Source organism: Panthera pardus, unplaced genomic scaffold, assembly GCF_024362965.1.
Source record: "Panthera pardus isolate Hobbes unplaced genomic scaffold, ASM2436296v1 HiC_scaffold_17, whole genome shotgun sequence".
In the NCBI taxonomy this organism is placed as follows: Eukaryota; Metazoa; Chordata; class Mammalia; order Carnivora; family Felidae; genus Panthera; species Panthera pardus.
The window spans coordinates 149,838,930-149,866,575 of record NW_026526732.1 but is presented as its reverse complement, the minus strand read 5'-3'; the positions used below and the strand labels follow the sequence as shown (position 1 = coordinate 149,866,575).

The following is a 27,646-nucleotide window of genomic DNA, read 5'->3' as shown; positions in this document are numbered from 1 at the left end:
CTTCCTGATGGGAAGGGGACCTACTGGATGTGTGTGGTCATAAGGATTTCCCAGGGAAAGGAGCAGAGGTTCTCTTGCTACATGGAAGCCCCTGGAACCACACTGCACACTGTGTACCCTCAGGTGAGACTGCAGTGATCATGGAGGAGGCTCTGGCCCTGATTAGGTCAGGAGCCAGGGTAGGGAGAGGAAACTAGGGATCCCAGGTTAATATGAAGCCTTTTTCCAAGAAATGCCCTGGTACACCAGAATGGATGACCAACCATTGGGGTGCTATGGTTGCTTCTGTTGTTTTTGTTATTGCCATTATTGTGTGTGTCCTTTCATATAAGAAGAAATCACCAGCAGCTGAGAGAAGCCCAGGTGAGAATCTGGGCAGATGGTGGGATGGGAGGGGCTTTCCTGGGATATGGGATCCCTCATCTGTATCTGCACAGATTGGAGGGGATGACAAGCTCCTGTAACAGGAGTGGGAAGTGTGAGTGCTGAGGTGGCCTGTGAGCCACATCTGCATCCACACCCTTAGCGCTGCTAACAGCCAGGGTCACCGGGGCCTTGAGTGTGGAGCATGGCCACTCCTGGCTCTGGCTGAGGATTGGGCAGAGAGGGCTTCACTCCCTACTCAGCACTTGACCCTACCTCTCTCTACTCTCAGACTCAGCAGGGCTCACCCTGGGGTGATGCGTGGCAATTATGTCCTGACTGCAGAGGGCCCAGGAGATCATGGGATCAGAGGGGCACAAGCAAGAAAGGGTCAGAGAGCTAGCAGGGAGGGATTCAACACTGGGAAGGAATCCAGACAAGAGGTGATGACCCTATTTCCTTCCTATGTGCACTCTTTCCCCAATCTCTCCAGCCATCATGAGGAATCCAAGAAAAGGACCCACAAGACCACACCTAGGGGTCAGTATGTGGTGCCAGAGCCCTGCCTATGATGTCCCACTGGGAGGATCCACTTATAGCAGATAGATGAGTCCTAAGCACAGATGGTCACCTCTGTCCACTCTGCAGCCCCTGAAACTGTTCCTCCAGGACCTGGGTCCTGAATTGTTCCTCTGGGTCACTCCCACCTGTACTCTTTTCTGGTTCCCTCCACCTGCCCCCATTCTTGTTGGAGTTTCTCTGTGGAACATATGCAAAAGGAGATACAGGCTCCCTTGACCATTTGGGGAGAGGGGTGCAAGTCATTCTCGGGGCAGCTGTGCCCTCTGTTTTGATCCTGCCTCCAGGATTTTCCCCGTCCAGCCTCTCAGGGCACAGCCCAAAAGGCCATTTAGAGCAGAGCATGTGGACTGTGCCCTGTGGCCGCACCTTGACCTCTGAGCCAGCGTTTCCTTGTGGTGGTCTCTGCCCTGTAGATTTGAAGGAAGGGGTGGTCAACGTGATTTCCCCATAATCAAGCTGCTTGAGGGGAGGGAAATAGGAAAACAGGTTTTGTGTTTGGTCAAAGAACAAGGTGACACATGAAACAAGAAAGGGTGGAGAGTGCAGGGCCTGGGGACTTTCTGTTGATTTCACCATTTATTTGTGACCATCATGGAGGGTGACTGCCTTCTCACTTGTGAACCTAATGTGTTTATACATTGGTCCTAATGTGTTTATACATTGCCCAGTCTGGGGCAGCCTGGGATGGTTAGTCATCCTGCCCCACATTGAGGGACTGTGACCATGTCACAACCAGAGTAAGGGCCATGCAGGTCTGTGGTTGTTCCTGCAGTCTCTTGGGGTGGTCCTCCCCAAGGGAACATCAGTTCTAGTTCCTTGGGATCAAAATGGTTGCCTCATACGTCATTGGTGCACTTGCTGGAGAAAGAGCATGAAAGTCACGCGCTAATTTCTCAAATGCCTGCTTTAAATGTTGGTGTCAAAACAAGTGATTTCCACTAATTAACTTTGACAGGAAGAATTTCCTTGAACAGTGATTCCCAGGCATGTAAAGTGGAACAGAAATTCCAAGGGGGCCCCTGTCTGGGAGGGTTCCATGTGGGCAGTGGGGGAGATGGTGTGGTGGCAGTCTCAGGATGCAGAGGGTAGACAGACAGCCTCACCTAGGAAGTCTCAATTACCACCTAGACCTCATTTAGAAGAACGTTGCTACAGCATTGCCTGCATTGCCTTGTCCAGTCCCTGCTAGGATCGGGGCAGGAAGGCCCTGGCAGCCTGGATCAAGCAGCACTGGGAAGAAGCTGTGATTCCAGGTGCATGTGGGCCAGGAAGGAGGAGGGAAGGCCAAGTGCAGTCTGCAAGCCTGGGCCAGGGGTGAGGTTGGAGGGCAAGGTCAGGCCTCTATGAAGGTGGAGTGCTCCTGAGTCAGGTCAAGTGCAGACCCCGCCGCAGCCCACTTCTTCTAGATGGGACCTGCTGGTCACCTGGGCTTTCTGATGTGCCTTCCAGTTAGGAGCTGCTGGCTCAGTGCTACAGGAGGGGGGAAGCTGAGCTGCAGGTGGAGTCAGTGCCTGTGGCAGAGGGGCCAGCAAGCAAACACCTGTGCGTGGGTGTTTATGCAGGTGGGGAGCCAGACAGCTAGGGATAGAAGGAGCTGTGTTTGTGCCACTACTCAGCCGGGACCAACACGCAACAGGGACATGTCTTTCAGGGAGGGCCTGTACTCTGCTGGGGGATGGGTCGAGGCTTGAGAGGAAGGAAGACATTGAGTTTCTGCTCCAGGGTGTTGTCCTTGATCATGGGGCCCTTTCCTGCTCCTGTCTGGTGAGTGGTGGAAGCAGAGGGATGCTGAAGGATCATGGGTAGAGACCAGCAAGGGCTGGGAAAAGGGATGAGAGAGGAAAACAAGTGAGGGTACTGGGTGGCTCAGTGGGTTAAGCATCCAACCTCAGTTCAGGTCATGATCTCATGGTTCGTGAGTCCAGCCCCGAATCAAGCTGTACCATATAAGGTACTACTATTATTATGTTTTATTTATTGTCTCTTTTCTATCAGATTGTAAGAATTAAGAGAATATATGTTGTGTCTGTTTCATTAAATGATTACCAAGCCTAACACACAGATTGGCACAGAGATATTCACTTAATATACTTGGAAATAGGAAGGAAGGAAAGAAGGAAGAAAGGAAGGAAGGAAGGAAGGGAAGGAAAGAGGGAATGAACGTTGTGACCAGAATTCCTTAATGTTTACTTGAAGGCTGGAAAGAGGAAAGTTTATGGGTGTTTGGTGTGGTGGGTCCTGTACACATGTGGATGCATCTGCACATGTTCCTACGTGAGTTTAGTGCCTGCCTGCTGGCCTTGGTTGCCTGAGCAAGCAACCAGGACTATGCACAGTGCCTCCTGCACACACATTTCAATCACATTGGGCACTGTAGACAAGCAGTGCTTAACCACCAGATGCCTTTGAGATGTCTGGGACTCAGGAAGGGGCTTTTCCTGTTGTAGGTCATTGGCTCAGCTACAGAGATTGAGGCCCTTGGGAGCTCCTGGATAGCCACTCTCAAATCCCTTGGTTAGCCATCGGGGTATAAATGAGATTTGAACTTGGGTACCAGAGCTCCTGACTCAAGTGTTATGGATAGCAGACAGAGGGACCTGAAGTGGTCAGGAGTGAAGATTATGGCATTTACATGACTGAAAGAAAGAACCAGTATACCAGCCTCCAGCATCAAATGCTGCAGCAAGAACAAGTGACAGGGACTCCTAGTCCAATGTCCTCTCCATGGAAAGTGCCAGATTATGCATTGGAACATCCAGCATGTTTGTGGGTCTGGCTACAGATCTGGGAACCAACTTTTATGGCCTAGAGACCTTTTCTTCTGTAAGGCCAAAGTCCCTGGTTACTCAGTGAGGAGGAAGCATCAAAGTCAGAGTATATTTGGGGAAACAATTTACAAGCCAAACCCTATGTAGAGCCCTGTCCTGGTCCAGTAGCCCAGGGAGTCCCTGGGTGATGTCCTGGCTAAGCAGGTATAAGGGCTTTTGTTGTCAGCCCTTGGCCACCCAGGGGCATTGCCACTGTGCTCTCAGATCCTCTCTGAACATCACTGGTGGAGGAGGTGGGCAGGGATGTAGAAAATTACCACACACATGCTCAGGGAAAAGTGTAGGCTGAAAAATGACATGAGAAGAGCTGAAATTTACACCTCAGGCTGATTTCTGGCACACAGACTACAACAATCAAAAATCAAAACAAATCAAAATGGGAAGAATCTGATTTTCAGAGTTACCACGTTATAAGATTGAGGTGACCAGTTTTCAACAACAAAACAAAAATTATACAAAGAAACAGGAAAATAAGATTCATTCAAACAAACCCACAAACAAAAAACCCAGAAAATATCCCCATGAAAGATCAGAATGTGGACTTACTAGACAAGTATTTTATTTAATTTTTAAAATTTCTTTAATGTTTATTTATTTTTGAGAGGGGGGGAGAGAAACAGAGTGTGAGCACGGGAGAGGCAGAGAGAGAGAGAGAGAGAGAGAGAGAGAGAGATACAGAATCTGAAGCAAACTCCAGGCTCTGAGCTGACAGCATGGAGCTCGATGCAAGGCTTGAACCCATGAACCATGAGATCCTGATCCGAGCTGAAGTCAGATGCTTAACCAAATGAGCCACCCAGCCACTCCTAGACAAGTACTTTAAATCAACAGTCTGTAAGATGTTCAAAGAATTAAAGGAAGACCCAAAAAGTCAAAACATTGAGCTATGAATAAAGTAAAATATCAACAAAGAGATACACAACATGAAGAGAAACTGAAAGGAAAGTTTGGTGCTGATATGTACAACAACTGTAATGAAAAATTTGCTAGAGGTATTCAAGAGCAGACTACAGTAAGCAGAACAAAGAATCACTGAGCTTGATGAGAGAACAGTTGAAATGATCTAGTCTGAGGAGCCAAATGAAAAACATTGAAGAGAAGTGAACAGTCTAAGGGAGCACGGAGACACCAGAAAAGGGACCAACATATGCATTTTGGGAGTCCCAGAGAGAAGATAGAGAATAAAGTAAGAGAGATTATTTGAAGAAATAATGGTTGAAAACTTGATCCAAATTGATGAAAGACATGAATATAAACATCCAAGAAGAATAGTAAATTCCATTTAGGATGAACGCAAAGACATCCACACCAAGACACATTATAATGAAACGAAAACCAAAGGCAAAGAGTCTTGAAAGCACTAAGAGAAAAGTGACTCATCAAGTACAATGGTTCCTTAAAAAGTTGACAGATTTGTCATCAGAAACCCTAGAGACCAGAAGGCAATGGGCTGATATGCTGTGTGCTGAAAGAAAAATATTCAATCAAGAATCCTATATCTGCAAAATGGGTCTTCAAAGTGAGGGAGAAATGAAGACATTCTCTGGTAAACAAAGGTAGAGAGTTCATTTCCCCATAGTTGCCCTGCAAGGTCTGCTAAAGGGAATCCTTCGGGATGAAAGGACACTGGACAGTCACTGAAGCTATGTGAAGAAATACAGATCTCAGTGAAGGTAAATAAATGGGCAATTATAAACATAGTTTTAGTGTGACTTTTTATAAGTCCAGTTTTTTGTTTTCTACATGATTTAAAAGACTGATTTTTTTTAAAGGCCGCTATTATTGTAACTTTGAATTGTAACTCCACTTTTTGTTTTTGACTTGATTTAACAAATAACACGAAAACAGTTATTAGTCTATGTTTTGGGATGATGTATAAAGATGTAATTTTCTGACATCAATTACTGCAAGGGGATCAGATGGAGCTGCATAAAATGAGACTTTTGGTCTGTTATTGAAGATAAGCTTGTAGAAATACACATTAGAGGGCTATACTTTTAGGATGTGTGATGTGATCCCCATGGCAAACATAAAGAAAATGTCTATAGAGTAATATATGCAAAAGGAAATGAGAGAGAATTAAACCATTTCACTAAAAAAACTAAACTAAAACTAAAACAACAAATCCAGAAATGAGAAACAATGTATTTATAAGGCATGTAGAAAATAGCCAAATAACAGAGACATGTCCCTCCTTATCAGCAATTACTTTGAATGTAAATGAATTAAATACTCCAGTCAAAACTAGAGGCTGGCAGAATGGTGACAGAAAGATGATCTGACTCTATGTTGTCTAAAAGAGACTCACTTTGTCGAAAAACACAAATAGTTTGACAGTGAAAAGAAGAAAAAGGTATCCCCTGCACACAGTAATCAAGAGAGAACTGGAGTATTTTCTACTGATATCAGACCAAATAGGTTTTAAATAAAAGAAATTTAGAAGAGACAAAACAGCAAAGTTTCAATAGAGCAAGAATATCTGACAATGATAAACTTTTAGCATTAATGCCCGATCAACAAAATCTATGAATCAAAGTTTAATAGAAGGAAAAGGAGAAGTAGGGACCCACAATAGTAGCTGGAGAATTCACTGTCCCATTCTCAAAGCTGGATAGAGCACCCACAGAAGAAAAGTGAGGAAACACAGGTCTGGAGCAACATAAGAAAACAGCTAGATCTGACACACACATACACAGCACTCTACCCACGAATAACAGAATACACGTTCTTCTCCAGCGCACATGGGACATTGTCCAGGATACACTATATGTTAGACTACAAATTAAGACTCAACAGTATTGAAAGGAGATATGACACAAAATATCTTTTCCAACCACAATGGGATGCAGTTAGAAATCAAAAACAAAAGGAATACCGGAAAATATACAAATTGGAGAAAGTTAAACACTCTCTTAACCAATGGGCCCAAAGGAATCCCAAGTGAACTATTTAAAAAACATTTAAGTCAGTGACCAACTCCTTCCTTAGCGAGAGTTCTGCTCACCCCCCCACCCCTCAGTTCCATGTCCACCTTCCTCCCATCAGGAGAGCCGGCCCCGCAGAGGAGGCTAAAGAGGAGCATAGAAAGGAAAGTAAGGGTGAAGAAGACCTGGCTGCATCTGGAGAGGTGTCTGCTGTGCCAGAAGGGGAGGTGGCGACAGTGGCTGCAGCATGGGTCTCATCTTGTGGAGAACAGTGCATGGGCAGGGACTCCCTCCTGGCCCTTTTCTCCCCACACCTCAGGTATAGAAGAATAACCTCTCCTTTAGTGAACTATGCGGCCTCTTCTGCTGTCCGCCTTTCCTGGGAAAATGGCTTCAAAACTAGCATTTTTGCCACCTGATTCAACTTATATGCTGATGTATGATGAACGTGGAAGCCTCTGGACTTTACACCGATCACAACCAGCAGACCGGCAGCACTCTTCTAAACAAAGAGATGTTATTAGTGTTTCATGACTAGAACCAGTAAAGGCAACAGGATTGTCTGCATGTTTGCACGTTGTTCACCCAATGTCAAGTACACTTTATTCTTCTCACATGGAAGTGCTGTTGATCTTGGTCAGATGAGCAACTCTACATAGGACTAGGATCACAGAGTAATTGTCATATGCCCTCATAGGATTATTCTGGGTATGGCCCAAGTTCTGGGAAACCATCAGACAAGAACCTCTATGCAGATATAGGAGCTGCTTGGCTTGCTCTTAGGACAAGATATGGATAACGCCCTGAAAATGTGATTCTATAATGGCCAAATTAGAGAGGGACAGTACCATCTGTGGATCTTGCTGCTTGGTGTAAGAGTGCTTGCATAATTCTTCATTCCCCTTTGACCTCGGCAATGCCAGTCACTTTTCCTGATACCATGAAGACCTACTGTTTGGATGCATTCCCAAACATTGACAAAGTCTCTAAGATAACCTCTCCAGTATTAACAATTCACGGGACTGAAGATGAAGTCATCTTGACTTTTCACATGGCCTCACATTGTTTGAGTCTTGTCAAAGACCAATGCAGCCTCTGTGGGTAGAAGGGGCAGGTCACAATGATATGGAACTTTATGGACAATACCTTGAAAGTTTGACACAGTTTGGATCACAGAAACTGGTTAATTTGTAGATTAGTCTGTAAATTTGCATACTGGGCTTTCTCTTCTTGCTGCACTGAATTCTTTGGTAAATAACACGAGGCCTGAAGGTTTTGTTTGCAAATCATGTGAGCTGCCTTCATAAATGTACCGGTAATGAATTGTTAACAGACTTCATGGAGGTTTTCATTACCAGAACTAGAAACTGGAGATAACAGTACCATACCTCCTCTTAAAGGAGACAATGTATAATAACCAGGGAATACAAAAAACTCAATGTATTTTACAATAAGATAACCATTTAAACCTCTATCCGTATACAACAGAGTGTAGGTCATCTCTAGTGAACTTGCACATTTTTAACAGTTTATTCTATTGTGAGTTCTTGAATTGTTTTAGATATACAGCTTTTTATTGAACAAATATTACGTTGTATACCTGGATAAGACTTAGTACATTGAGCTGTTTTCAAAATATTTTTTTAAGTTTATTTGAGAGAGAGAGAGAGAGGGCAGGGGGGTGCAGAGAGAGAGGGAGATACAGAATCCCAGGCACGCTCTGTACTGTCAGCACAGAGCCTGATGTGGGGCTCGAATTCACGAACCGTGAGATCGTGACCCGAGCTGAAACCAAGCGTCAGATGCTTAACCGACTGAGCCACCCATGTGCCCTGAGATGTTTAAAAATATCTATAAATTTGTTTCTGATATGCAAAAGCAGTCGGCAATAATTTTACCGCATTTGATTTTATAGAATTAAAATTTCATACAGTACTCATTTTGATGTTTAAAAATAATTCACAGTGGGGCGCCTGGGTGGCTCAGTTGGTTAAGCATCTGACTTTGGCTCAGCTCATGATCTCCCAGCTTGTGGGTCCGAGCCCCATGTCGGGCTCTGTGCTGACAACTCCGAGCCTGGAGCCTGCTTTGATTCTGTCTCCCTCTCTCTCTGCCCCTCCCCCACTCATGCCATGTCTCTCTCTGTCTCTCAAAAATAAATAAACATTTTTAAATTTTTGTAAATAAATAAATAAACAAATAAAACAATGAAAGAAAAAGGAAAAGAGGGGGCACCTGGGCGGCTCCGTTGGTTAAGCATCTGACTTCTGATTTCAGCTCAGGTCATGAACTCCTGGTCATGAGATCGAGCCCTGCTTTGGGCTCCATGCTGAGCATGGAGCTTGCTTAAGATTCTCTCTCTCCCTCTGCCCATCTCCCCACTCACCCACACACGCTATAAATAAATAAATAAATAAATAAATAAATAACTTTAAAGAATTACAAAAAGAAAAAGTCTAACTTGTAAATGAATGAATATTGAAATAATACACACTATGGATATATTTTAAAGCCTTTTGTTCTGCTTGTTCTGTGGTTACATCTAAGACTATAGTACATGATTCTCTTTAAAGTGTATCAAGTATTGTGAATATTTTGGTTCAGATGTGTCAATTTAACAGTAAAACAAGTATACCACCAAAAAAAATCATCAGAAAATATTTAGAGACACTTGAAAACAAAACTCAATATATCCAGACTTATAGAATACAGGGAACACAATGCTAATGGGGAAATTTATAGCTGCAAATGCTTATATCAAAAAAGATCTCAAATCAACAACCAAACTCTACAACTTAAGAACTAGTAAACAAACAACAAATAAACTCACGGCAAGCAGAAGAAAGTTAAGAATCAATATTATATCAGAGATAAATAAAACAGGGAATAGAAAAGCAATGAAGAAAATCAATGAAGCCAAAAACTGATTCTTTGCAAAGATCAATAACATTGACAAAGCTTTACCTAGACTGACTAAAGACATAAAGAGAGAAAACACACTACTAAAATCAGAAAGGAGGGGGGCCTGGGTGGCTCAATCGGTTAAGCATCCAACTTCGGCTCAGGTCATGATCTCACAGTTCCTGAGTTCAGGCCCTAATCAGACTCTGTGCTCAGAGCCTGGAGCCTGCTTTGGATTCTGTGCCTCCCTCTCTCTCTCTCTGCCCCTTCCCCGCTCACACTCTGCCTTTCTCTCTCTCTCTCTCTCTCTCTCTCTCTCTCTCTCTCTCTGTCTCTCAAAAATAAATAAAAAATAAAATAATAAAATAATAATAATAAAATCAGAAAGGAAAGTGTAGATATTATTACCTATTCTACAGAAATAAAAAGGATTATAAGAGAGCACTGTAAACAATTGCTTGCCAACAAACTGGAAAACCTAGATGAAATGGATAGATTCCCTGAAACTAAAACCTACCAAGACACAATTATAAGAAAATAGAATATCTGAATAGACCTATAACCAGAAAGGATATTAAATTAGTAATCAAACACCTGACAAAGAAAAGCCTTGGACCTCATGGCTTTACTGGTGAGTTTTACCAAACACTTACAGAACTAACACCAATCCTTTTCAAACTCTTCCCAAAAATGTGAAGAAAAGGGAAACTCTTCTGAAGTCATTCTATAAAGCTAGTATGGTCCTGATACCAAAGCCGGACAAACATACTACAAGAGAAGAAAGCTACAGATCAATATCCGCCATGAATATTGGTGCAAAACTCAACAAAATACTAGCAAATTGAATTTAAGAACATATTAAAAGGATTATACATCATGACCAAGTGAGTTTTATTCCTGGAATTCAAGGAAGTGTCAACATAGGAAATCAAGTAATACATCACATTAACAAAATTAAGGTTAAAAAAAAACACATGATAATCTCAATTAATGCAGAAAAAGAAAAAATTCAACACACTTTCATTATAAAAGGACTTATACAACAAGGAATAAAAGGAAATTACCCCAACATAATAAAATCCAATTATAAATGCCCCAGTTAATATCAGTGTTGAAAGCCTAAGAGATTTTCCCTTAAGATCAGGAACAAGGCAAGGATGCCTGCTTTCACCATTTCTAGTCAATATGGTATTGGAAGTTACAGCCAGAACAATTAGGCAAGAAAAAGATATAAAAGGCATCCAGATTGGAAAGGAAGGGGTAAATCTATCCCTGTTTCATTATACAACCTTCTATGTAGAAATTTTTTTTAATTCTGCAAAAAAAAATTTTTTTTTTAATTTTTTTTCAACGTTTTTTATTTATTTTTGGGACAGAGAGAGACAGAGCATGAACGGGGGAGGGGCAGAGAGAGAGGGAGACACAGAATCCGAAACAGGCTCCAGGCTCCGAGCCATCAGCCCAGAGCCCGACGCGGGGCTCGAACTCACGGACCGCGAGATCGTGACCTGGCTGAAGTCGGACGCTTAACCGACTGCGCCACCCAGGCGCCCCTGCAAAAAAAATTTTTTAATTCATAAATGGATTCAGGAAAGTTGCAGGATACAAAATCACATGAAAAAATCATTTGTATTTTTATACATTCACAATGAACAGTTCAAAAGGACATTAAGAAAACAATTCTATTTACAATAGCATGAATAAAAATAAAATATGTGGAAAACTGACCTCACCAAGGAGGCAAAAACTTGTACAGGGAAAACTAAGAAACCTGCTGAAAGAAATCAGTGAAGACATTAACAAATGGAAAGACTTTTCTGGATTGAAAGACTTAATATTATTAAGCTGCTAATACTACCCACAACAATCAAAAGATTCAATGCAATCCCTATCAGAATCTCATGATATATTTTGCAGAAATAGAAAAATCATATGGAATTTTATTTGGGGTCAAGGGACACCAAAAGCCAAAACAATCATGAAAAAGGACAAATTTGAAGGCCTAGTTTTGAATTTCATAATTTTGAAACTTACTATAAAGTGACAGTAATCAAAAGAGTGTGGTACTGGCATAAAAATAGATATACATACTTATGGAATAACAGAGTCCAGAAAATAACTTGTATATATGGTCAAGTGGTTATTGACTAGGATGCCAAAACCATTTGTTGGAAAAGGACAATCATTTCAACAAATGATTGGGAAAACTGGATATCCATATCCAAAAGAAAAAAGGTGACCCATACCTAATACCACATTCAAAATAATCTCAAAATGGATTGAAGACCTCATCATAAAGGCCAAAACTAAAAATCTTAGAAGAAAAGCATGGGTCAAAGCTTCACAACATTAGATTTGACAAAGATTTCTTGAATGTGACATGAAATGCACAGGCAACAAAAGAAAAAATAGACAAATTGGTCCTCATCAAAATTTAAAACTTTTGTGCATCAAAGGACAGTATCAACAGAGTAAGAATGCAATCCAAAAATGGGAGAAAAATTTCCAAATCACAAATCTGATAAGGGATTAATATTCAGAACACATTAGACAACTCCTGAGATGAAAAAAGACAACCGGATTAAAAAGTGGTCCAAGGACTTGAACAGATATTTCTCCAAAGAAGATATACAATGGCCAATGCATCTGAGAACATATGCAACATCAATAATCATTAGGGAAATGCAAATCAACACCACAGTGAGATACCAATTCTTAAGGGAAGAAGTGGTTTCTTCCAGCCCTCGTACAAGGGGACAAATGAGGGTCCATGGATACCACTTCACGCGCACTAGAATCGCTACTATTTTAAAAATAACAAAATAACAAGTGCCAGTGAACAGGAAAAGTGATTAGAACCCTTGTACACTGTTGGGAATGTAAAATGAGCAGCCACTATGGAAAACGGTATGAAGCTTCCTCAAAAAATTAAACATAGAATTATCATATGATCCAGCCATTCCATTTGTGGGTATATAGCCCAAAAAATTGAAAGACGAGATATCAACAGATATTTATAAGCCCATACTTAGAAGCAGTATTATTTACATTAGCCAAAAGAATTAAGTAAGGGATGAAGGGATAAGCAAAATATGGTATATACATACAATGGAATGCAATACGACCCTAAAAAGAAGGAACAACCTGACACACGCTACAACACAAATGAACCTTGAGAGGATTGTGCTAACTGAAATACACCAGCCACCAAAACACAGGTACTGTATGATTCCACTTACATATGGGGCCTAGAATAGGCCAATCCATACAGACAGGAAATAGAATGATAGTTTGCAGGGGATGTGAGAAGGGGATAATGACAGAGTTTTGTTAAATGGATAAAGAGTTTCAGTCTTGACTATATGAAAAGAGTTGAAGATAGATGGTGTTAACAGTTGCCTTGGAGTAAAAATGTACTTAATACGCTGAACAGTACACCTAAAAATGGTTAAGATGGTAAATTTTACATTTTATGCTTTAAAATTATGGTAAATTTGGTCATTGATGCTAACTACCATCATTTTCTAAACATTAAAAATGAAGTAAATGAATTTTTTTAAAGGTGCAGGGAATAGCCACCTGATTAAGGTTTATGGATCTAGACGTCAGGGGCATGCAGGGATATTCCCTCCAAGGTAAGGCACTGATTATTGCGAGTTGCATCTCTCACTGCAAAGAAGGAAGGACATAGCCCAGGGGACACGTGGGGTTCCAGCAACACACATTTCACCCCTAGGGGTTACGTTTGGCCCACGTCTGGATGACCTACAGGGATGCTAGCTTTGAGTGGGACCAGAACAGAAATATCCAGGCCATCCTACATTCAGATACCATCTATTGGACCTCTTGATGGTAGAAGGGTCAATGCTGGGAAAGGATGCAGTGTGGAGCTAAAGGAAAGCACTAGTAGGAGAATCACATGCTGGCACCTCAGGTATTGTAGTAAAGCCCATGCCATCCACAAAGAGTAGTAGATTCCCTTTTAGAGGTAACAAGTGGTGTGTTTCAGGACCTGAGAAGAGAGAATGCTTGTCCATGGGACACCAAGCAGGCACATGATTGAAAATGATCATATGCAGGGCACCTGGTGGCTCAGTCGGCTAAGCATCCAATTCTGGATTTCAGCTCAGGGTATGATCTCACAGTTCGTGATGCTGAGTGTGGAGCCTGCTTGGGATTCTCTCTCTCTCTCTCTCTCTCTCTCTCTCTCTCTCTCTCTCTCAAAATAAACTTTTAAAAAATGACCATATATGCTGGGTTCTGTATAACACACTAAGTCATAAATTAGCCAGGTCCACAGCAGTCCATCCTAAATGGAAATGGTTTCTCTGCACTGAAGCCTGAATCACATGTTAGCACTCATCAGAAAACATCCACCCCTGAAGAGACACTGAAACACTAAGCAGACAAGTTGACCTTAGCAAGCCTTTATCAGTGGTCAGCCCAGGACCGGTGGAATGGGCGTATGAATGGAGTGACCACATGGCAGAGATAAAGCCACATAGGAATCCAGCAGCAATGATTCCCATTTAGTCTACTACTACCTCTGAATGTCCACCCTGTCAGAAACAGAGACCAACACTGGGCCCTGCTATAACACCATCTCTTCAGGTGGTCAACTGTCCATGAAGTGACAAGTTGACTGCATCAAGCCCCTTCCATCCTGGAAGGGCTAGACATTCATCCTCACAGGGACAGACACCTATGCCATGTGAGCGCTTTCCTTTCCTCCCCACAGAGCCAGTGACGCTGTCTAGGGGCTATCAAAAGGCCTGATCCATGGGCTCAGAATTGCTCTTAACACGGTATGTGGCTGGGAGATCCCTCACAGTGAAGCAGGTACAGGATATGCCATGACTATGGGATCTACCTGTCATGTCACATTTCAGATGGTCCAGATCTAGTTGGCCACACAAAATGCTGGATGGCCTTCTAAGGCACAAGATGTCAGTTTTAGGGGGAAAACCCTGCCATTTTCCATGATGCAACATATTTATGGAATCAGACATCTCTATATGGTGCTGTGGTCTCAATAGGAAGAGTATGTGAGTCCAGGAACCAAGGGGTGGAAGCAGGTATCGATCCATGTACCATTGCTTCCAATCACCCACTGGGGGAGGTTATGCTCCTCTTCTCTGCAGTTCTGGGAACGGCAGGTTGGAGGTCCTGGAATAAGGATCGATTGAACCTCATACACATTACGGCTGTCACCAGGGATGTTTGGACTCCCTGTGCCCAGGGCAGGAGTCTGCTCTTCTCCAGGCAGAAGTAATCCACCCTGATCCTCAGGAGGGGGTGGGACTCCTCTTACACAACTGGGATAAGAGCAATGTAGGGGGAATCTGGGTGACAGACGTGGGTGCCTCCTGGTTCTCCCTCGCCCCATTGTAACTATGAAGGGACAAGTGCAGGAACCCAGCCTGAAAATGGCTTGATTTCCAAGGGCCCAGACCCCTCAGATAGGAAGATTTGGGTCACACTCCCAGGTAGCCCACAAGGGCCCCCACACCTGTGTTCTGCAATCCATGGCAGTATTTCTGCAGAGGCCCTGCTTCCCATGGGCTGGGTTACACAGTAACAGATCACAGCGGGGACATGAAGGCAGGCTGGTTTCCAGGCGGCATGGGGCTCTCTGAGGGCTGACTGTAGCTGAGGACTCCTCTCCAGCCTTGCTCACCTTCACTTAGGTTGCCTGGCGATCTGTGATAGTGCAACACAACTTTCTCCTGCAGACCATAATGTGGGGTCAGACTGGCATCTCGGTCTGCTGGCTCTTCCAGCATTTTCTGTCTCCCTCTCCTATCCTCTGATAGGTGTTTCCTCTGATAATATTACGGTGAATTTAACCCTGTCTTGTTTTAGCATCTGCTTACGGGAGCACTAACAAAATCATTTCCATCTGTAAACCAACCACCTACTGCTTATTCCATCTATAAATTCGTCCTCTTTGTCCAGTTCCTCCCATCAGCCTCTGCTCCATTGCATTTGTCTTTGTAGTATCTCATGAGCTTAGAGGTGTTTGTTGTTTTAAGTCAGTAATTTGGGGGGTCATCTGGTACACAGCAATAGATTTCTAGTAAAGCTCTCTAAAACTTATTTTATTCTACATCTCTTTTATTTCCTTGCACTTTGAAAATGTTGTCTTTACTCACTGTTTACAATTCCTCTCTTCTTGTTCTTGCTTTTAGTCTCTATTGTCTTTTGTCTTTCCTTGTGTCCATCTGCCCCCACTTTTCCCTTCCTCTGTCTCTATTATGGATGATTCTAAACATATAAGATAAAAGATTCCAAACGAATAAAATAATACTATATGGTGATGCAGAGAGGAAGCATATCTGGACTTAGAGGCTGCAAGTATAATAACTAGGTATATGGAATACAAGTAAAGGAAATCAAGTTATTAATAGGGTCAGACCTGGGCGGTCCTGCAACCAAGCAGTAATGTTCACACTTATTGCCTGCCCTTCAGGTGAAAGAGCTGCCTCTCAGTTTTCATTTTCAGAGCAATAGGAACAGCAACAGAGACACATGCACATGCCTGGTGAAAGGTTACACTGACACAAGCACTTTGGAAATCAAGTTCGCGTGCGCTGGTCTGGTTACAGCACATCCTGCATACAGTCCAGCAATCCTAGCCCTGATCGTACACTCTGGGGAATCCCTGGCCTGTGTGTCCCAGAAGACACGTTCAGTAATGTTTATGGAAAAAACTGGAATGACAACCTAAACATAAATAGGAAATGAGTCACAAAATGTAAAACTTTACAGCAGTAAAAATGAGTGAACTACGCCTCACACATCAGAGAGAAGTCAACGAGACAAGACACTGAGTCACAGAAAAATATGTGCAGCATGTGTTCACTTACAGAAAGGTTAGAAACAGGCAAAAACTAATAATATTTTGTTTGGAAATATATACACTTATTGTAATATCTTTAGGGCAACTCAAAGGAATTGTAACCAGGAGTCTCAGGACAGAGGTTACACACGGGGGGATGGGACTGGACAGTGGTCCACGGGGCTTCATTCCTTCTGTTTCTTGTCCCAGTGCAGGTGCCCAGGGGTTTACTGTATCAGAACTCCTTAAACTGGCATTTTTCAAATTGGAGTTTGTTAACCATTCCAGGTTAATGTTTCTAAGGAAATTAAAAATTAAATACCAAAGTTCATTTCAAAGATACTTCCAAAGAACTATTTGCATTTGGAACAAAACCACGGTCAATTATTCTGCACCATGTTAGAGAGAGGATACAGAATGTTATTATAACAATAGATTTGGCTACACATAGGGCATTTGATCTTTTGCTCACTGGCATCTCGATTGATTTCTGGTATACAATGTTGTATACAGTGTGCAAGGCAATTCTGTCTTGTAAAGGATTTGAGGGGGCACATTAACCTCACATTCACCTAGATTCAGTACATTCACAGAACGAAAAGTACATTGTTGCTCAATGTAAATTAAGCTGGAAATCATACAAAGGAATAACCACCGATGAAATAGAAGAAATGAATGGAAAGACAACAGAGCTGCTTTAAAAAAAAATGGTACATAGTAACAGTGCTTTTTAGAATTTGTAGATGTCTAAATCTCTTCTACCAAATCTCACTGAAAAACATACTGAGACATGTTAAATTTATTATGGATGTTCAATTTATATAAACTTCCATTATTACCTTCCAAAGAGAATTCTGAAGCATTCAATAAAAATAATGGGTGAAAGTAGCATTTGACTTACCAAATCCAAAAAACAATATTTAATTTTAATCTTGGTTTTAATGTGTACCTAAATCCTTTGAGAGCCTCCCTTCCAGAGGTGGATCTGAATGTCCTTCTCTTGGGTGTGGGCTGCCTTGAAGGATTCACTTCAGACAGAAAAGGCTGATGTAATGGTGTGTGACTCTGGGTCCCAGGACATAAAACACATGGCAGCTTCCAGCTGGGTTTCTCTCTCTCTCTCTTTCTCTGTTGGCTCTAAATTAACTATGAGATGTTAAACATCATCCATTAGTTTTAAGATTTAAGAAGAATATCTATATCTAAGGGGACACAATACATACTATTAACATTCAAACAATCTATTTATTTGGACTTTGGTCTCTGACTGTGATCCAATTAGAGAAAAAGGAAGAACCAGGCTGTCTCAGGCAGATTCCAAGATGGCTGCCCTAACCAACCTCAGGTTGTTCATATTCTCCCAGTTGTTGGATCAAACATTAATCCAGGTGCTAGTGTGAATGGACTTTGCATGCGCAGTTAAGGGTCATATCAGCTGAATTAAAACTGGAGGGTTATTGTGGGTAATCCTGACCTCATCAGGTGAGCCCTTAATAGGATGGAGTTCTTCCTGAGTGAAGGCCTGGCTGAATGAGCAGGACTCAGGGTGAGGGAGGCCTTTTTTAATTTTTATTTTATTTTAAAAAGGTTTTTTTTTTTTTTTTTTTTAATTTTTGGGAGAAAGAATACAGAGCATGAGCAGGGAGGGGCAGAGACAGAGAGAGACACAGCATCCAAAGCAGGCTCCAGGCTCTGAGCTGTCAGCACAGAGTCTGATGCAGAGCTTGAACTCATGAACCTGAGCAAGATCACACAACCTGAGCTGAAGTCGGTCGCTTAACTGACTGAGCCACCCAGGCCCCTAAGGGAGGCCTTGACCATGGAAGGGACCACCAAGCAAGCAGTGCTGGTGGCCACAGGAGCTGACAGCAGCATCCCACTGACATTGTGCAAGGAAGTGGACCCTTGCAGGGGGAGGACCACAGTCCTCCAGCTCCAGGAAATGAAATTCTGCCAAAAGCTCTGTTCAAGCTTGGAGGGGATGTTGAGCGCTAGGTGCAAACACTGCCTGTGACACACCGGAGAGAACCCTCAGCATCACACTGGACTGCTGACCTGCAGAACTGGGACACATGGATGGCTGCTCTCGTAAGTCACTATGGTTGTGGGAATTTGTTCTGCGGCAATAGGAAACCACTGCACAGCCTCAAGTGTACATAGAGGTCTTGCCCCCGGAATGAAGCTATGAAACTTCATGCACACTAGATGGATGAAATAAAATCTTTCCTTGGGGTGCCTGGGTGGCTCAGTCAGTTAGGCGTCCAACTTCAGCTCAGGTCATGATCTCACGGTTCGTGGGTTCGAGCCCCGCATCAGGCTCTCTGTGCTGACAGCTTAGAGCCTGGAGCCTGCTTCAAATTCTGTGTCTCCCTCTCTCCCTGCTCCTCCCCTCCACTCATGCTCTGTCTCTCTCTCTCCTTCAAAAATAAAAACTTAAAAAAAATTTTTAACTTTCCTTATTTTTGCTTATGTATTTTTCATTTTATGATTTTTATGTGATGCAATTAAATACTAATAGTCATATTTCATTCATTCATTCAACAACAATTAATTTAGAGCCTACGATACACCAGGAATGGCTTTCTATGCCACGGAGACAGCTTTCACCAAAATAGCCCAAAGCCCCTGTGCTCATGGTCCCTACATTCTAGAGGCTTCCCAAGAGTGGGACGCGGTCACTGGAGCATTTTCAGTGAACACATGACACAACCTGACTCACATTAGCAGGGTCGCTGACTCCTGCAAGGAGAAGAGCCCCGGTGGCAGGTGATGAGGTGGCACCAGGAGGGACAGGTGACAATGTCACCTGGTGACAATCCAGGAGGGACAGGATGGTGGAGACTAAGGGGAGGAGAGGGCCTGAGGGATGAGAGAGACAGAGAGAAGGGCTGCAGGCACAGGGTGAGGAAAAGAAGCAGAGGGAAGGAATTCTAAGCAGTGGAATTCTCAGATTTAAATACATTGTTATACAGATTTTTAATAAATCTCTATCTACAGGATGTAGCAAGACATTCTTTGCATCTACTATTTACTATACTTTGGGGGCCCCTGAAAACCCATTGCCTCCTTATGATATTCAGGGTAAAGAAAACAATACCAAGTGCCCCAACAATATGCACATAATTTAAGTATTAATTCAAACACAGGAAATGGGAGAACACTGGTGAAGGGCATCTGGCTGCACTGAACACTTGCAACTGGGAGGTGATTACAGCTTGCCCACTCTTCCAGCGGAAATATACATAACAGTTGTGCATCCATGGACTGAGGAAATGTCCAGCATTCACACAGATAATCTTGGGGCTATGGAATGAAGGTAATGTTAAAACACAGGAGTCACTGATACATTGTTTGGGAAAACTTAAGAGCTTTGTGAGTCTGACTGCTGTGCTGGATGGTCACTTTTCTGTAGGGTGGGGCCAAAATCACATTTACAGTTTAGATTCCTGATGTTCAGGGGTTACCAACATTGTGCTACCACTAGCGTTAATCAACAAGAAGGAAACTGGAATCAGGCACAGCTTCTCCATGTCTAAAGAGAAAACCCCTGTCCCTCCTTTTCTGTCCCCAGGGTGAGCTCATTCTCTTGTATCGAATTCCCTGGGAGTGAGTTTTCTAGAATAACCCAGAGGAAGAAAGGTAAGGGATAGGAGGTAAGAGAATCCAGTTCAGCGAATATTCCGGAAAGGACTGTGCAGGAAAAGGAGTTGAGCCCAGCCTGTGTGTCTTTCCCTGTTTTCCTCAGACAGCCCCTGGGCCAGGACTCAGGAAGACAGGATGACAACGTCACCCGACCACCGTGCATGCGGAGAGAGGTCAGGGCAAAGTCTCAGAACTCCCGGGAGGGCCCCTCACGAGGGCGGTGTCTGGCGCAGGGAAGGCCAAGGTTAGGGAGTCCTTAACTCCCCTGGTTTTACTTCTCCTTCTCACAGCCTGGGTCACGTCCTCCGGCCTGGATACTGATGACGGAAGCCCAGTTCGCACTCCCATTGAGTTTCCCGTTTTAGAGAAACAATTAGCGTCACCACTGTTACCGCATACAAAATTCTCGGGAACAGGCTCCGTTCAGCTTTTCCCAAGACCCCGAGGGTCTGCTGCATGGACCCCACAACCCGTCCTCCTCCTGTTGTCGGGAGGCCTACTCCTTACCGCGACCTGTGCGGGTGACTGCGGGGTCAGGAGGAAAGGGCCTCTGCGGGGCAGGAGCGCGGGGACCGCCCGCGGGGATGCAGGACCCCGGGAAAGGCGACTGTCCGACGCCCCGACCCCAGACCAGCACCTGCCCCTTGCCCACCCTCCACCTGTCCTCCCCCGTCCCTCCCAGATTAGGCTCCGCTCTCCCCCACTCAGATCCCCTTCCCCCTGCCCTCCCGGCAGTCTCCCCCTGGGACCCGGGCCCCGAGCGGGGAGGAGGGGCGGGGCGGGGCGGAGGGGGGGGGGAGGGTCTCAGCCCCTCCGCGCCCGCAGGCTCCCACTCCCTGAGGTATTTCCACACCGCGATGTCCCCGCCCGGCCGCGGGGAGCCCCGCTTCATCTCCGTGGGCTACGTGGACGACACGCAGTTCGTGCGGTTCGACAGCGACGCCCCGAATCCGAGGATGGAGCCGCGGGCGCCGTGGATGGAGCAGGAGGAGCCGGAGCATTGGGACGAGCAGACGCGGATTTACAAGGACAACGCACAGATTTTCCGAGTAAGCCTGCAGAACACGCGCGGCTACTACAACCGGAGCGAGTCCGGTGAGCGGGCCCGAGTCCAGGTCACGACCCCCATCCCAATGTCCGCCCTTATTTCCAGGTCCGAAGGTCACCCCGAGGTCCACCGACAAGCCCCTAGACCGGGAAAGAGCCCAGGTGGCGTGCTCGGGTTTTGTTTCGGATTTAAGCTGAACAGGCTCAGATCAAGGACAACCCAGGGATTTCTCGCGGGGGCGGGGCCAGGGTCTCACCGGGACTGGGGCTTTCTGGATGAGAAGTGGGGCGGGACAGGCGGGTCCCCCGCGGGTACAGTCAATTCTCCAAGAACGGCGCGGATTACGGGGCCCTGAACGAGGACCTGCGCTCCTCACCCGGCAGATCACCCGCCTCAAGTGGGAAGTGGCCGGCGTGGCCAAGGGCTGGAGGAACCACCTGGACGGAGAGTGGGTGGAGGGGCTCCGTAGGCACCTGCAGAACAGAGAGCAGATGCCGCAGCTCGCAGGGACGAGGGGGCAAGGAACTTCCCCAGTCTTCCCTCAGCCTGGGGCCAGTGTCTCTCTATTAGGAGAGATAAATGGGACTGATGCCAGAATGCCCCCCGCCCCCCACTCCAGGGGTGGAGAGAGGAAGGAAACAGCTCTGGTGTTCAGACTGGGTACCAAAGAGCAACCTGTCCAGAGTACCCACGCTTCTCCCTGGACAATTAAGGAATGCAGTCCCTCGGGGATGGAGGGGGAAACCATCTCTGAAGTCACTGATCAGCGACTCTGGCAGCGGCTTTAGGAACCATGGGGACTTTCTTAGTTTTTTTCTCTACCCCAAAACCAATGTGTTTGAGTTCTGACTCCAGCTTTTCTGAGTCACTGGGCCTCAGGTCAGGACCAGAAATACCTTTTCTCCACCCGCACCCCACCCCCGGAGATCTGCTTCCTACCTTAGGCTATCTTGTCCTAATTAAAGAACTTTCCAGACAAGAAGAGATCATCCCAGATGTCTATGCCTAGGCTGGTGTCTGGGTTATTGCTCCCTTCTCCCACCCCAGTTGAACTGTCCTTTCTCGGGATGGTCACATGAGTGCTGCTGCAGTGGCCCAAGACAGACATGAATTTTTTTTAATTTTCTGACCCTTCTCCTCAGACCCTCCAAAGACACATGTAACCCACTACCCCATCTCTGACAGTGATGTCATCCTGAGGTGCTGGGCCCTGGGCTTCTACCCTGGCAGCATGATGGGGAGGACCTGACCCAGGACTCAGAGCTTCTGGACACAGGCCTGCAGGGGACTGGACCTTCCAGAAGTTGGTGGCTGTGGTGGTGCCCCCTGGAGAGGAGCAGAGATACACATGCCATGTGCGGCACGAGGGGCTACAGGAGCCCGTCGACCTGAGATGGGGTAAGGAGGGAAACCTGGGCACAGAGCCTCTTCTCGGGGAGATATCCCTTCTGAAGAACTTCAGCAAGGTAGGGGCTTATGCCTGGGGTACAGGGTGCCTCCCTTCCCTTCCCAGAGCCTCCTCCTCTCATCATGGACATCGTTGCTGGTCTGGTTCTCCTGTGGTTACTGTGCTGGTTAGAGCTGTGATCTGGAGAAAGAAGCACTCAGGTAGGGAGAGGCTATACTCTGAGTTTTCCTATCCCCCTTAATGGGAAGTACCACCCACACACATGTGCTAGTCCAGTGTGGAGTGGAATGCTAACAATTTCTTTTTAGTAAAACACGTGAAAATGAAGGACAAATGTTTCACCTTGATGAATCTGGTGATGGGGACCTGATTCACAGCAGTCATAGGACAGAGAAGAAGGCCCCTGCTGAGGACAGACTATAGGAGGGCGGTTTGTCCATTCCCCACACAGGTACTTTCTTCATGTTTCCTGATCCTGCCCTCAATCTGTAGCCACAGTTCTGGAAGCTTCCCTGGGGTTCAGAACTAGGTCTAGGACCTCATGGCCCTGCCTCCTAAATGGCCTCAAACACGGTGTTTTCTTCCCACAGGTGGAAAAGGAGGCAGCTACATTCAGCCTGCAAGTAAGTATGGAGGGGGTGATCCCTGAGATCCTGGGATAGTGTAGACAGGATCCCATGGGGAGCTCACCCACTACATAGCTCCTCCTTTAGTCTCATCTCCTGACCACATCCTGTTTGTATTAACCCGGGCAGTGACCGTACCCAGGGCTCTGATGTGTCTCTCATGGCTCCTAAAGTAAGATCCTGGAGGACCTCAAGTGGGGAGGGGTTGGGCAGAGGGAACACGACTGGGTTATGAGAATTCTTTGAGTGGGACGTTTTGAGGATGCAGTGGGGTGAGATTGTCACCACTTACAGTGAGTGATCTGAATCCAGCTCAGTGTTCCTGAATCTAGGAAACCAGCTCAGTGTTCCAGGTTGGGGATGTCTGCTCCTTCCACTGGGGTGTAAGCAGTGGAAAGAGTGTGAAGTGATGGGATTCTGGAAGCAATCTGTAAATGGACCTTACAGCACAATCTAATGAATTAGATCTTGAGTATGAGAAAGAGGAGCCAGGGAGGACCCCAAAATTCTGGACTATGCAAGTGGAAAGATGGAGTTGCTGTCAGCAGAGATGGGGAAAATTCTGGAAGGAGCATATTTGGGGAGAGGCATCACAGACAGTCAGTGAAGAGACGATAAGATGAGATGTCTATTAGAAATGTGAGAGAATCAACTTGGCAGTCAGATGAGCATGGATGAGTATGGAATTTAGGAGAAATGTCTGGGCTAGAGAAACCGATTTTGGAGATGACACCACGTAGATGATGTTTAGAAACTTCAGGATAGATGAGGTCACCAAGGGGGTGATGGCCATAGAAGAAAAAGGAAAAAGGACCAAACCCTGGACCCCCAGTTCTAAAAGATCTGATCAGACCCCACACTCAGAGCAGTCTGCACAGTCCTGGCTTCACCTTAAAGGCACCTAGACCAGGGAGTCCCAAACTTCCCTGTTCACAGGACTCCCCCAAACACTGTCTTAAGGTTCACAAAATGTGGAGTAGAGTATGAGATTCTGCGTGTAGGACAAGGCGCTGCTGCTGGTCTTTACATCACACTTTCAGTAGCAAGAATGGAGATGAGGATTCCCACACGGCTGTGCGTCAGCCTCACTTGCAGGGCTCGTTAAATAAGCGATTCCTTGATCTTGCGCCGAGGACTCTGAGTCTGTGGGTCTGGGGAGAGGCCTGTGCATTTTGTGAGAAGCCTGGCGCTCAGCCAGATCTGGAGCCAGTGAGGTCAGCGATCAGAGCAGCCAGCCTGGGGAGGGGCATTAAAACCACATTTAAATACGTTTTCTTTTCCCTTGTAAAGAGAGGGGAGCACATACCTTGTCAATAGGAGACGTGATGTTGTGAGACACATGTCATTGTTATATCCTGGGGTCTAGACTGAGTGGGAGGACTAGGGAGTGGTTCACGGTTCGGTGTGACAAACACCTCTGAATGCTTGCTCTCTGCAACTACTCCCCTGATCAATTTTTTGGAGCAAACAATGGAATCCAACTTTTTTCTAAATATGAGATTATGTTGGGGAAGGCCACAGTGCAGGCTTGGGGCTACAGAGCCAGGAATGGAATACACAATCCCACGCTAGGTTGAAGCCCACACAGGAACCCACTGCCCCTACTGCTCTGCACAGACATCACCTGTCACACCACCGACTCCCCCGATGCAGGACACTGGGCCCTGAGTTTAGGACTGACGTTGCTGCTGCTCCTGGCAACAGGAGGTAGTAACTGCCCACACGGCTCCTGTGCAAATGCTTTCTGCACAGTGTTAGCCTCGCTGACACCACCTCCTGAGTCAGGGCCAGCACATGGTCAGCTGCCTGGTGGAGCCTCGTGCTGTCTAACTGGAAAAATGGTAGGAAAATAGATTTTCCTTGTCTATGCAGAGAGGTGGCTTCTACCTCCTAAGAAGACTCTCAATGTGAGAGTCGAATAACAGGAGGGCAGTTCGGGTGCTGGGGGCGAGGGCTGGAGAAAGGATGGCTGATTGCCATTCTCAGAGCACAGACCTGAGGTTGCAGCTTGATCCGGTGCCCTGCAGGCACTCAGGTTCGGCCGAAAGAACAAGCTAATAGATGGCATCTCTCCTCTCATTCCCCTGATACTATTAGATCCAGCTTTTGTCTACTCCAGTTTATGCTGACAAATATACGGAAAGGTATTGGGGGTGTTAAAATGATTATTCAAGATGTCGTCACCCGTTGTCTCTGACAACAGAACACCTAGGTCTGTAAGACTTCAGGGGGCCTCTGCGTGCACTGACGTGTCATGTTAACGTTTTTATTTCCCTCTGCATGGAAGTACTCTGGGGAGAGAGTCTGTAACATTTATCAGTTTTTATGTGACCCTCGCAGAGGACTAAATAACCAACAAGCCAACCAAAAAACCAAAACACCACCTTGGTCTTCTAGTGTGGCCGTAGTGTTCCTCAAAGTCTGAACTGTTAGTTAACAACAACTCAACTGAGAAAAAAAAAATGGCTTGTTTGAAAATTTTATTTGCATTCTAGTTAGTTAACATATATTATTGTGGATTTTAGTGATTTATCACTTGTATATAACACCCAGTGCTCATCCCAAGTACTCTCCTTAATACCCATCACCTATGTAACCCATCCCCCACCAACCTCTCCTCCAGCAACCCTCAGTTTGCTCTCTGCATCATTAAGAGTCTCTTGGGGCACTTGGGTGGCTCAGTTGATTAAGCGGCCAACTCTTGGTTTCGGCTCAGGTATGTTCTCACAGTTTCGTGAGTCCAAGCCCCTCGTCAGCTCTGCACTGGCAGCACGAAGCCTGCCTGGGATTCGTGCTCTCTCTCTCTCCCCCTGCCCCACTCACGCTGTCTCTGTCTCTCTCAAAATTAATAAATAAACTTAAAAAAAATTTTTTTTAAAGAGTCTCTTCTGGACTCTTAAAAACTGAGAACAAACTGAGGGTTGATGGGGACTGGGAGGGAGGGGAAAGTGGGTGATGGGCATTGAAGAGGGCACCTGTTGGGATGAGCACTAGGTGTTGTACAGAAACCAATCTGACAATAAATTTCATATTAAAAAAAAATTTTTTTTTAAAGAGTCTCTTCTGGTTAGAGGAAGCATCATTTAAATTTTTTTTTAATTTATTTTTGAGAGAGAGAGAGACAGAGCATGAGCAGGTGAGGGGCAGAGAGAGACAGAAACATAGAATCTGACGAAGGTTCCAGGCTCTGAGCTGTCAGCATGGAGCCCGATGCAGAGCTTGAACTTGTGAACCGTGAGATCATGACCTGAGGTGAAGTCGGCCGCCCAACTGACTGAGCCGCCCAGGCGCCCCAGGAAGCAGCATTTTAGAATCACCACTTACTGTGGGGGTTAGTCTATTAGGGTCTCACTCCTGTTGGGCACCAGGCTTTCACGTCTTTCTCTGCTCAGCACCTCAAAGCAGCCAAAAGCTCGGATGGATTTCTTGCTTATCTCCTCAGTCTTGGCTGATGTCCTCAGAACAAAAGTGAATCTGGAGCTCTGGGCTCCCTGACCTCACCTCTCCAGGCTCCAGTCCTCTCCTAGATGTTGGCTGGGCCTCTTCACTGTGTCTACATGTTGAAAATTTTAATAAGATAAACTATGTTTCATCAGGCTTTCTCAGTTGTTCTCAGTGGGATCATGAGTTCCTAAATTACCTCCCTAACCAGTAGTCAGAAGACAAACTACTCTCTAGGCTGAATGTCAGAGTACAGTGTTGAAAGCTAATCCAGATGGGGCAACATCAGAGTGGGCACCAGCTCACAAGGTCAGGGTAAGGATCACAGGTCTAAGAGGGGAACGCTGGGGACAGAGGGGGAGGACAAAGAGTCTCCCATGTATACTTGGTCCCATATTCAATTATGAGGCCCAAAGGGACCTTCTGTTCCTCTGCGGTCACTGACTTTCCCTTCTTCTCTCTCACTGGCCCTTTCTCTGACCTTATTCAAACCTCAGGATCTTTCATTAAAAAGGACATGAATGGAATTGGGGTCATTCTAGGCAAGCTACCCACAGAAAATATGTCTGAAATCTCACATAGCCCAGTTATCTGTCGGGACAAGAGGTGGATGCAGGGGTCAGTCCTGTCCCCACCCTCCCTTGAGTGAGGCCAACAGAGGACTCTTTCCTTCCCCAATGGGTGACCATGGAGGTGGTGGGTTCCCCTCAGAATCTTAGGGCAGCAGCAGCTCATTTGTGACCTCCAAGTGGAGTTGTGAGCCCACACACGAGTCAAGTAGCACCTCAGGATCTTTGCAAAAGATCTTTCCATTATCTTTCCTCCATCGTCCTTGGCCTCAGTAGCCAACCTGCCTGCCATCGTCCATACTGTTAGTCCTCCTTCAGAGAGATGAAATCCTCACCATTCTAAGGGACTAAAAGTGTCCCCTGGAGAAGCTCCCATTGGGGTCACCAACATCTATATGACTGAGACCAGGGACCAAGAATCAGTGACAAACCAGATTGAATATGACACCTGAAGCAAAATGCTACACACATTTCCC

The 27,646-nt window shown here is 45.4% G+C and overlaps 1 long non-coding RNA gene and 2 pseudogenes across 2 annotated transcripts; all 3 read left to right on the top strand.

The window, feature by feature from the left end:
- The first annotated feature begins 2,683 nt into the window (after positions 1 to 2,683).
- On the top strand, positions 2,684 to 7,891 carry LOC109260499 (alpha/beta hydrolase domain-containing protein 17B-like; annotated as a pseudogene).
- A 9,971-nt stretch (positions 7,892 to 17,862) lies between these two features.
- On the top strand, positions 17,863 to 20,855 carry LOC109260562 (uncharacterized). Of its 2 annotated transcripts, XR_008423111.1 has the most exons (5): positions 17,863 to 18,524; positions 19,583 to 19,752; positions 20,008 to 20,075; positions 20,182 to 20,251; positions 20,369 to 20,855. It is a non-coding gene; the product is annotated as an uncharacterized LOC109260562 (long non-coding RNA). The 2 variants fall into 2 exon arrangements; XR_008423110.1 differs by lacking the exon at positions 19,583 to 19,752 and having other exon boundaries at positions 17,865 to 18,524.
- Positions 20,856 to 20,935: 80 nt separating this feature from the next.
- Positions 20,936 to 26,758, top strand: LOC109260561 (BOLA class I histocompatibility antigen, alpha chain BL3-7-like; annotated as a pseudogene).
- The last annotated feature ends 888 nt before the right edge of the window (positions 26,759 to 27,646 follow it).